Below are 12,371 nucleotides of genomic sequence, written 5' to 3'. Positions count from 1 at the left end.
AGCCGCTTAGGCCTGGATTTAATTTCCTTGGGCCCTCCTATCCATTAATGCTCAAAGCCTTGGATCCTTGCTTTAAAATTTTTCGCCATTTTTTTTTTGAACTGCTTTTTCTTGCTTCAAGAATCAATTTCATGATGTTTTTCAGATCATCAATAACATTTCTCTTTGTTCATCATTCTTTCAAGCACCAACAATTTTAACACTCATAAACAACAAGATCAAAAGACATATGCACTGTTCATTCATTCATTCAGAAAACAAAAATTATTGCCACCACATCAATATAATTAAATTAAATTCACTAATAATTTCGAAAATTATGTACTTCTTGTTCTTTTGAATTAAAACATTTTTCTTTTAAGAGAGGTGAAGGACTAATGGATTTTATTCATAGCTTTAAGGCATGGTTACACACTAATGATCATGAAGTAGAAACACAAAAACATAGATAAACATAATACTTAAAAACCGAAAACAGAAAGAAATAAAGAATAAGGAATGAATCCACCTCTAGTGGCGTCTTCTTCTTGAAGGACCAATGATGTTCTTCAACTCTTCTATGTCCCTTCCTTGCCTTTGCTGCTCCTCTCTCATTGCTCTTTGATCTTCTCTTATTTCTTGGAGAGTGAGGGCGTGTTCATGGTGTTCCACCCTTAGTTGTTCAACATTATGGCTCAAGTCTTCCAAAGAGGTACTAAGTTGCTCCCAATAGTTGTTGGGAGGAAAGTGCATTCCTTGAGGCATTTGTTGATGATGAACTTCCTCATGTTCTTCTTGAGGGCCGTGAGGAACTTCTCTTGTTTGCTCCATCCTTTTCTTGGTGATGGGCTTGTCTTCTTCAATGGAGACATCTCCATCTATGATAACTCCGGCTGAATAACATAGATGGCATATGAGGTGGGGGAAGGCTAGCCGTGCCATGTATGAAGGCTTGTCAGCTATTTTGTAGAGTTCATTAGAGATGACTTCATGAACCTCTACTTCCTCTCCAATCATGATGCTATGAATCATGATGGCCCGATCCACAGTAACTTCAGATCGGTTGCTTGTAGGGATGATGGATCTTTGGATGAACTCCAACCATCCTCTAGCTACAGGTTTGAGGTCCAATCTTCTTAGTTGGACTGGTTTGCCTTTGGAGTCTACTCTCCATTGGGCGCCTTCCACACAAATGTCCGCAAGGACTTGGTCCAACCTTTGATTAAAGTTGACCCTTCTTGTGTAGGGGCGTTCATCACCTTGCATCATGGGTAAATGAAACGCCAACCTCACATTTTCCGGACTGAAATCTAAGTATTTCCCCCGAACCATTGTGAGATAGTTCTTTGGATTCGGGTTCATACTTTGATCATGGTTCCTAGTGATCCATGCATTAGCATAGAACTCTTGAACCATCAATATTCCGACTTGTTGCATGGGGTTGGTTATGACTTCCCACCCTCTTCTTTGGATCTCATGTCGGATTTCCGGATACTCATTCTTTTTGAGCTTGAAAGGGACCTCGGGGATCACCTTCTTCTTTGCCACAACATCATAGAAGTGGTCTTGGTGGCTTTTGGAGATGAATCTCTCCTTCTCCCATGACTCGGAAGTGGAAGCTTTTGCCTTCCCTTTTCCTTTTCTTGAAGAAACTCCGGTCTTGGGTGCCATTGATGGTGAATGAAAAAAATAAAAAGCTTAGGCTTTTTACCACACCAAACTTAAAATTTGCTCGTCCTCGAGCAAAAAAAGAAAAGAAGAGGAGAAGAAGAAGAAGAGAATTTTGGTAGAGAAGGAGAGGAGGGGGTTCGGCTATATGAGAGAAGAAGGGGTTGTGGTGTGTGAAAATGAAGAAGAAAGGAGAGGTATTTATAGGGAGGGGGGAGGGTTAGGTTTCGGCTATTTTGGGTGGGAAAGGGTGGGAAATTGATTTTGAATTTTATGAGGGTAGGTGGGATTTATGGGGAAGAGGAGGTTGATGTGAATGGTGCATGGGGAAATTGGGAAGAGGAGTTGAGGTGATTGGTGAAGGTTTTTGGGAAGTGTGACATTGAAAATGAGATTTGGATTAGGAGAGTGTGATTAGGATTAAAAGAAAAGGTAGGTGGGGATCCTGTGGGGTCCACAGATCCTGAGGTGGGGATCCTGTGGGGTCCACAGATCCTGAGGTGAAAAGAAATACCATTCCTTCACCCTATAGGCATGTAAATTGCCTTCATGCACCATTTTGGCGTTCAAACGCCCATTGGTGCATGTTCTGGGCGTTAAACGCCCATGTAATGCTTGTTTCTGGCGTTGAACGCCAGTTTCAAGCTTGTTTCTGGCGTTCAGCGCCAGATTGCCCTCTGTGTGCACATCCTGGCGTTAAACGCCAGGTTGTTGCTTGTTTTGGGCGTTCAGCGCCAGAAAGATGCTCTGTTCTGGCGTTGAACGCCAGCCAGATGCATCTTACTGGCGTTGAACGCCAGTCTGCGCTGCCTCCAGGGTGAAAAATTTTTTTCTTCTGTTTTTGACTCTGTTTTTAATTTTTTGATTTTTTTCGTGACTCCTCATGATCATGTACCTAATAAAACTCAAAAATAACACTAAAACAAAATAAAATAAAATTAGATAAATAAAATTGGGTTGCCTCCCAACAAGCGCTTCTTTAATGTCAATAGCTTGACAGTGGCTCTCATGGAGCCACAAGGTGATCAGGTAAATTTAGTGTGTTGTCTCCACACCAAACTTAGAGTTTGGATATGGAATTTGAACACCAAACTTAGAGTTTGGTTGTGGCCTCACAACACCAAACTTAGAGTTTGACTGTGTGGGTTCTTCTTGACTCTGAACTGAGAGAAGTTCTTCATGCTTACTCTCTTTTGTCATAGAGGGGTGACCATGTGCTTGAAACACAAGGTATTCCCCATTCAATTGAAGGACTAACTCTCCTCTGTTGACATCTATCACAGCTTCTGCTGTGGCTAGGAAAGGTCTTCCTAGGATGATGCATTCATCATCTTCCTTCCTAGTATCTAGGATTATGAAATCAGCAGGGATGTAAAAGCCTTCAACCTTTACTAGAACGTCCTCCACTATTCCATAAGCTTGTCTTACTGACTTATCTGCCAATTGTAATGAGAACAAGGCAGGTTGTACCTCAATGATTCCCAGCTTCTCCATTACAGAGAGTGGCATAAGGTTTATTCCTGACCCAAGATCACATAGAGCTTTTTCAAAGCTCATGGTGCCAATGGTGCAAGGTATTAAGAACTTGCCAGGATCTTGTTTCTTTTGAGGTAGAGTTTCCTGAATCCAAGTATCTAAATCACTAACGAGCAAGGGAGGTTCACTTTCCCAAGTCTCATTACCAAATAGCTTGGCATTCAGCTTCATGATAGCTCCTAGATATTGAGCAACTTGCTCACCAGTCACATCTTCATCCTCTTCAGAGGATGAATATTCTTCAGAGCTCATGAATGGCAGAAGGAGATTTAATGGAATCTCTATGGTCTCTGTATGAGCCTCAGATTCCTCAGGATCCTTAATAGGAAACTCCTTCTTGCTTGAAGGACATCCCAGGAGGTCTTCCTCACTAGGATTTTCGTCCTCCTCCTCCCCTATGCAGTCGGCCACTTTGATTAAATCAATGGCCTTGCACTCTCCTTTTGGATTCTCTTCTGTATTATTTGGGAGAATACTGGGAGGAGTTTCAATGACTTTCTTACTCAGCTGGCCCACTTGTGCCTCCAAATTTCTAATGAAGGATCTTGTTTCATTCATGAAACTGAAAGTGGCCTTTGACAGATCAGAGACAATATTGGCTAAATCAGAAGTGTTTTGTTTAGAATTCTCTGTCTGTTGCTGAGAGGATGATGGATATGGCTTACTATTGTTCAGCCTATTGCGTCCACCATTGTTAAAGCCTTGTTGAGGCTTTTGTTGATCCTTCCAGGAGAAATTTGGATGATTTCTCCATGATGGGTTATAGGTGTTTCCATAAGGTTCACCCATGTAATTAACTTCTGCCATGGCAGGGTTATCAGGATCATAAGCTTCTTCAGAAGCTGCCTCTCTAGTACTGTTGGATGCATGTTGCAATCCATTTAGATTTTGAGAGATTATGTTGACCTGTTGAGTCAACATCTTGTTCTGAGCCAATATGGCATTCAGAGCATCAATTTCAAGAACTCCTTTCTTCTGAGGTACCCCATTATTCACGGAATTCCTCTCAGAGGTGTACATGAACTGGTTGTTTGCAACCATGTCAATGAGTTCTTGAGCCTCTTCAGGCGTTTTCTTCAGGTGAATAGATCCACGTGCAGAATGGTCCAGTGACATTTTCGAAAATTCAGAGAGACCATAATAGAATATATCTAATAGGGTCCATTCTGAAAACATGTCAGATGGACATCTTTTGGTCAGCTGCTTGTATCTTTCCCAAGCTTCATAGAGGGATTCACCATCTTTTTGTTTGAAGATTTGAACATCCACTCTCAGCTTGCTCAGCTTTTGAGGAGGAAAGAACTTATCTAAGAAGGCAGTGACCAGCTTATCCCAGGAATCCAGGCTATCCTTAGGTTGTGAATCCAACCATGTTCTAGCTCTGTCTCTTACAGCAAAAGGGAAAAGCATGAGTCTGTAGACTTCAAGATTAACTCCATTCGTCTTCACAGTATCACATACTTGCAAGAATTCAGTTAAGAACTGATAAGGATCTTCAGATGGAAGTCCATAAAACTTGCAGTTTTGTTGCATTAAAGCAACTAGTTGAGGCTTAAGCTCAAAGTTATTGGCTCCAATGGCAGGAATGGAGATGCTTCTTCCATCAAACTTGGATGTTGGCTTTGTGAAGTCACCAAGCATTCTCCTTGCATTATTATTATTATTATTTTCGGCTGCCATATCCTTCTCCTGTTCGAAAATTTCTGAAAGGTTATTTCTGGATTGTTGTAATTTAGCTTCTCTTAATTTTCTCTTCAGAGTCCTTTCAGGTTCTGGATCAGCTTCAACAAGAGTGCCTTTATCCTTGTTCCTGCTCATAAGAAAGAGAAGAAAACAAGAAAAGAAAGAGGAATCCTCTATGTCACAGTATAGAGATTCCTTTATGTTAGTAGAAGAAGAAAGGGGTAGAAGAAAGAAGAAGGATGGATTCGGAATAGGATGAAGAGAGGTGAAGAGAAGTGTTAGTAATTAAATAAATAAAAAGAATAAGAAAAGAGAAAGGAGATTTTCGAAAATAATTTTTGAAAAAGAAGTTAGTAATTTTCGAAAATCAAAGACAAAATATAATTAAAATTAAAATTTAAAACAAAAAGAATTTTTTGAAAAAGAGAGGGAGAATTTTCGAAAATTAGAGAGGGAAAAGTAGTTAGGTGGTTTTGAAAAAGATAAGAAACAAACAAAGAGTTAGTTAGTTGATTGAAAAAGATTTGAAATCAAAATTTTGAAAAAGATAAGAAGATGAGAAGTTAGATAAGATATTTTGAAATCAAATTTGAAAAAGATAAAATTTTTGAAAAAGATAAGATCAAAGATAAAAAGATATATTTAAAAAAGATATTTGAAAAAGTTTTAATTTTTAAAATTACTTAACTAACAAGAAACTGCAAGATAAGATTCTAGAACTTTAAAGATTGAACCTTTCTTAACAAGAAAGTAACAAACTTCAAATTTTTGAACCAATCACATTACTTGTTAGTTAATTTTCGAAAATTAGATATAAAAGATAAGAAAAATATTTTGAAAATATTTTGAAAAAGATTTTTGAAATTTTCAAAAATTATAAAAAAAAATGAAAAAGATATGATTTTTGAAAAAGATTTTGAAAAGATAAGATTTTTAAAATTGAAATTTTGACTTGACTTGTAAGAAACAATTAATTTTAAAAATTTTTGACCAAGTCAATCCCAAAATTTCGAAATTTTGGAGGGAAATAAGGAAAAGATATTTTTGAAATCAAATTTTGAATGAAAAACACAAAAATGACCCAAAACATAAAAATTTTGGATCAAGACACAAGATGCATGCAAGAATACTATGAATGTCAAGATGAACACCAAGAATACTTTGAAGATCATGATGAACATCAAGAACATATTTTTGAAAAATTTTTGATGCAAAGAAAACATGCAAGACACCAAACTTAAAAATCTTTAATGCATGGAAAATATGAATGCAAAGATGCACATGAAAAACAAGAAAAGACACAAAACAAGAAATCATCAAGATCAAACAAGAAGACTTGTCAAGAACAACTTGAAGATCATGAAGAACACTATGAATGCATGAAGTTTTCGAAAAATGCAAGAAAAATTTTGAAAGCATGAAATTGACACCAAACTTTAAAAGTTAACACAAGATTCAACAAGAAACACAAAATATTTTTGGTTTTTATGATTTTATGAATTTTTTTGTATTTTTATTAATTTTTTTCGAAAAACATTTTTGGAAAAACGAAAAAGAAAAGAAAAATTTTTGAAAAAGATTTTTGAAAAGAAAATTACCTAATTTGAGCAACAAGATGAACCGTCAGTTGTCCATACTCGAACAATCCCCGGCAACGGCGCCAAAAACTTGGTGGACGAAATTGTGATTTCTATCTTTTGAGCTTTGGCATATATTTACTCTTAGGGCACTGTTTATTTTCACAACTCCGTTCAACTAACCAGCAAGTGTACTGGGTCGTCCAAGTAATAAACCTTACGTGAGTAAGGGTCGAATCCACAGAGATTGTTGGTATGAAGCAAGCTATGGTCACCTTGCAAATCTCAGTTAGGCAGATTAAATTGGTTTATGATTTTTTTAGAATAATTAATAATAAAAAGGAATGATAAAAGGGATAGAACACTTATGCAGATTCATTGGTGGGAATTTCAGATAAGCGGATGGAGATGCTGTAGAGCCCAGGGACGCCTGCTTTCCTACTGCTTCTACTCAATCCTTCTTACTTCCTTCCATGGCAAGCTTTGTATAGGGGTTCACCATCAACTGTGGCTACTTTCTTCCTCTCGGGGAAATATCCTGTGCGGCTGTCACTCGCACAGCTAACCAGTCTGGAGGCATCACCCATGGCTGATGGCTACATCCCATCCTCGCAGTGAAAACTAATGCTCACGCACTCTGTCACAGTACGGCTAATCACCGGTTGGTTCCCTCCCCTACTGGAATAGAATCCCTCTTTTGCGTCTGTCACTAACGCCCAGCAGGTTATAGGTTTGAAGCACGTCACGGTCATTCATTACCGGAATCCTACTCGGAATACCACAGACAAGGTTAGACTTTCCGGATTCCCAGGATCCTACTCGGAATACCACAGACAAGGTGAGACTTTCCGGATCCTCATAAATGCCGCCATCTATCTATCTTATACCACGAAGATTCTGTTGGGGAATCTAAGAGATACGCATTCAAGCTCTGTTGCATGTAGAACGGAAGTGGTTGTCAATCACACGCGTTCATAAGTGAGAATGATAATGAGGGTAATCTGACTCATAACATTCATCATGTTCTTGGGTACGAATGAATATCTTGGAATAAAACTAAGATAGAAACCGAATAAGAGATAATAGAATTGCATTGATACTTGAGGTACAGCAGAGCTCCACACCCTTAATCTATGGTGTGCAGAAACTCCACCGTTGAAAATACATAAGCAGAAGGTCCAGGCATGGCCGAATGGCCAGCCTCCCTAATGTGATCACAGGATTTAAAATACACTCCAGGATGTCTAATACAATAGATAAATGTTCTATATATACTAGACTAGCTACTAGGGTTTACATGAGTAAGTAATTGATGCATAAATCCACTTCTGGGGCCCACTTGGTGTATGCTTGGGCTGAGCTTGATCATTCCACGAGCTAAGGCATTTCTTGGCATCAAACTCCAGGTTATGACGTGTTTTGGGCGTTCAACTCCGGATAATGACGTTTTTCTGGCGTTTAACTCCAGACAGCTGCATGAACTTGGCGTTTAACGCCAAGTTACGTCGTCATTCTTCGAATAAAGTATGGACTATTATATATTGCTGGAAAGCCCTGGATGTCTAATTTCCAACGCCGTTGAGAGCGCGCCAATTGGAGTTCTGTAGCTCCAGAAAATCCATTTCGAGTGCAGGGAGGTCAGATTCCAACAGCATCAGCAGTCCTTTTGTCAGCCTTCTTCAGAGTTTTGCTCAAATCCCTCAATTTCAGTCAGAATTTACCTGAAATCACAGAAAAACACACAAACTCATAGTAAAGTCCAGAAATGTGAATTTAACATAAAAACTAATGAAAACATCCCTAAAAGTAGCTTAAACTCACTAAAAACTATATAAAAACAATGCCAAAAAGCGTATAAATTATCCGCTCATCAACCTACTCCCGACTTCTATGGGAGAAGCATCTCTATCCCTGCCATTGGAGCAAACAACTTTGCGCTTATGCCTCAATTAGTTTCTCTAATGCAACAGAATTGCAAGTTCCATGGACTTCCATTGGAAGATCCTCATCAGTTTTTAGCTAAATTCTTGCAAATCTGTGACACTATCAAGACCAATGGGGTTGACCCTGAGGTCTACAGACTTATGCTATTCCCTTTTGCTGTAAGAGACAGAGCTAGAATATGGTTGGATTCACAACCTAAAGAAAGCCTGAACTCTTGGGAAAAGCTAGTCAATGCCTTCTTGGCAAAGTTCTTTCCACCTCAAAAATTGAGTAAGCTTAGAGTGGAAGTCCAAACCTTCAGACAGAAGGAAGGAGAATCCCTCTATGAAGCTTGGGAAAGATACAAACAATTAATCAGAAAGTGTCCCTCTGACATGCTTTCTGAATGGAGCATCATAGGTATTTTCTATGATGGTCTCTCTGAACTATCCAAGATGTCTTTGGATAGCTCTGCTGGAGGATCTCTTCATCTGAAGAAGACGCCTACAGAAGCTCAAGAACTAATTGAAATGGTTGCAAATAACTAATTCATGTACACTTCTGAAAGGAATCCTGTGAACAGTGGGACAAATCAGAAGAAAGAAGTTCTTGAGATTGATACTCTGAATGCCATATTGGCTTAGAACAAAATATTGACTCAGCAAGTCAATATGATTTCTCAAAGTCTGTCTGGAATGCAAGCTACACCAGGCAGTACTAAGGATGCTTCATCTGAAGAAGAAGCTTATGATCCTGAGAACCCTTCAATGGAAGAGGTGAATTACATGGGAGAACCCTATGGAAACACCTATAATTCTTCATGGAGAAATCATCCAAATCTCTCATGGAAGGAACAACAGAGACCTCAACAAGTTTTCAACAACAATAATGGTGGAAGAAACAGGTTTAGCAATGGCAAACCTTTTTCATCATCTTCTCAGCAACAGACAGAGAATTCTAAGCAGAGCCACTCTAACATAGCAACCATGGTCTCTGATCTAATCAAAACCACTTAAAGTTTCATGACTGAAACAAGGTCCTCTATTAGAAACTTGGAGGCACAAGTGGGACAGCTGAGCAAGAAAATTACTGAACTCCCTCCTAGTACTCTTCCAAGCAATACAGAAGAGAATCCAAAAGGAGAATGCAAGGCCATTAACATGACCCACATGGCCGAACTTGAAGAGGAGGAAGAGGCAGAGATCGCCATTGAGGAAGACATCAATGGACGTCCACTGGCCTCCAATGAGTTCCCTAATGAGGAATAATGGGAATCTGAGGCTCACACAGAGACCATAGAGATTCCATTGGATTTACTTCTGCCATTCATGAGCTCTGATGAGTATTCTTCCTCTAAAGAGGATGAAGATGTCACTGAAGAGTAAGTTGCTAAGTACCTTGGAGCAATCATGAAGCTAAATGACAAGTTATTTGGTAATGAGACTTAGGAGAACGAACCTCCTTTGCTCACCAAAGAATTGGATGACTTGTCTAGGCAGAGATTACCTCAAAAGAGACAGGATCCTGGGAAGTTCTTAATACCTTGTACCATAGGCACCCTGACCTTTAAGAAGGCTCTGTGTGACCTAGGGTCAAGTATAAACCTCATGGCTCTCTCTGTAATGGAGAAGTTAGGGATCTTTGAGGTACAAGCTACAAGAATCTCACTAGAGATGGTAGACAATTCAAGAAAACAAGCTTATAAGATTGTAGAGGATGTTCTGGTAAAGATTGAAGACCATTACATCCCTGCTGATTTCATAGTCCTAGAAACTGGGAAATGCATGGATGAATCCGTCATCCTTGGCAGACCCTTCCTAGCCACAGCAAAGGCTGTGATTGATGTGGACAGAGGAGAATTGATCATTCAAGTGAATGAAGAATCCTTTGTGTTTAAGGCTCAAGGATATCCCTCTGTCACCATGGAGAGGAAGCATGAAGAGCTTCTCTCAAAACAGAGTCAAACAGAGCCCCCACAGTCAAACTCTAAGTTTGGTGTTGGGAGGCCACAACCAAATTCTAAGTTTGGTGTTGAACCCCCACATTCAAACTCTAAGTTTGGTGATTGGGAGGTTCCAACATTGCTCTGAGTATCTGTGAGGCTCCATGAGAGCCCACTGTCAAGCTACTGACATTAAAGAAGCGCTTGTTGGGAGGCAACCCAATGTTATATTTATCTAATTTTCCTTTGTTATTTTATGTTTTCTGTAGGTTGATGATCATGGAAAGTCACAAAATCAATTGAAAAAGCAAAAACAGAATAAAAAATAGAAAGAAGAACAGCACACCCTGGAGGAAGACTTTGCTGACGTTTAAACGCTAGTAAGGGCAGCAAATGGGCGTTTAACGCCCAGTCTGGCACCATTCTGGGCGTTTAATGACAGAAAGGGGCACCAGACTGGCGTTAAACGCCAAGAAAGGGCAAGAAGCTGGCGTTAAACGCCAGAAATGGGCACCAGCCCGGCGTTTAATGCCAGAATTGGCATAGAGAGCATTTTTGCTCGCCACTTGGTGCAGGGATGACTTTTTCTTGACACCTCAGGATCTGTGGACCCCACAGGATCCCCACCTACCCCACCACTCTCTCTCTTCTTCCCTAAAAACCCTTCACCTATCAAATCCCATCTTTCTCTTCGCCACTCACATCCATCCTTCATAAAACCCCACCTACCTCACCATTCAAATTCAAACCACTTTCCCACCCAAACCCACCCATACATGACTGAACCCTATCCCTCTCCCCACTCCTATATAAACCCATCTTCACTCCTTCATTTTCACACAACCTAAACACTACTTCTCCCCCTTTGGCCGAACCACAAAGCCATCTCCATCTCCTCATTTCTTCTTCTTCTACTCTCTTCTTTCTTCTTTTGCTCGAGGACGAGCAAACCTTTTAAGTTTGGTGTGGTAAAAGCATTGCTTTTTGTTTTTCCATAAACATTTATGGCATCCAAGGCCGGTGAAACCTCTAGAAAGAGGAAAGGGAAGGCAAAAGCTTCCACCTCCGAGTCATGGGAGATGGAGAGATTCATCTCAAGGGTACATCAAGACCACTTCTATGAAGTTGTGGCCTTGAAGAAGGTGATCCCCGAGGTCCCTTTCAAACTCAAAAAGAGTGAATATCCAGAGATCCGACATGAGATCCGAAGGAGAGGTTGGGAAGTTCTTACCAACCCCATTCAACAAGTCAGAATCTTAATGGTTCAAGAGTTCTATGCCAATGCCTAGATCACCAAGAGCCATTATCAAAGTGTGAACCTGGATCCAAAGAATTGGCTTACTATGGTTCGGGGGAAATACTTGGATTTTAGTCCGGAAAATGTAAGGTTGGCATTCAACTTGCCCATGATGCAAGGAGATGAATACCCTTACACTAGAAGGGTTAACTTTGATCAAAGGTTGGACCAAGTCCTCATAGACATTTGTGAAGAGGGCGCCCAATGGAAGAGAGATTCAAGAGGAAAGCCGGTTCAATTGAGAAGGCATGACCTCAAGCCCATGGCTAGAAGATGGTTGGAGTTTATCCAATGCTCAATCATTCCCACTAGCAACCGGTCCGAAGTTACTATAGACCGGGCTATCATGATTCATAGCATCATGATTGGAGAAGAAATAGAAGTTCTTGAGGTTATATCCCAAGAACTTTATAAGGTGGCAGACAAGTCCTCTACCTTGGCAAGGTTAGCCTTTCCTCATCTCATTTGTCACCTTTGTTATTCAGTTGGAGTTGACATAGAGGGAGACATCCCCATTGATGAGGACAAGCCCATCACTAAGAAGAGGATGGAGCAAACAAGAGACCCCTCTCATCATCAAATCCCTGAGATGCCTCAAGGGATGCACTTTCCTCCACAAAATTATTGGGAGCAATTAAACACCTCCCTAGGAGAATTGAGTTCCAACATGGGACAACTAAGGGTGGAGCACCAAGAACATTCCATCCTCCTCCAAGAAATTAGAGAAGATTAAAGAATCATGAGAGAGGAACAACAAAGACAAGGA

At 40.0% G+C, this 12,371-nt stretch overlaps 1 non-coding gene across 1 annotated transcript; it reads left to right on the top strand.

Moving 5' to 3' along the window:
- Positions 1-4,357: 4,357 nt before the first annotated feature.
- On the top strand, positions 4,358-4,461 carry LOC112700435 (small nucleolar RNA R71). Its single transcript, XR_003153344.1, has one exon. It is a non-coding gene; the product is annotated as a small nucleolar RNA R71 (small nucleolar RNA).
- The last annotated feature ends 7,910 nt before the right edge of the window (positions 4,462-12,371 follow it).

This window comes from Arachis hypogaea, chromosome 6 (assembly GCF_003086295.3).
Source record: "Arachis hypogaea cultivar Tifrunner chromosome 6, arahy.Tifrunner.gnm2.J5K5, whole genome shotgun sequence".
NCBI lineage: Eukaryota > Viridiplantae > Streptophyta > Magnoliopsida > Fabales > Fabaceae > Arachis > Arachis hypogaea.
The sequence above is the reverse complement of the archived record's forward strand: the minus strand, read 5'-3'. Positions and strand labels throughout refer to the sequence as shown.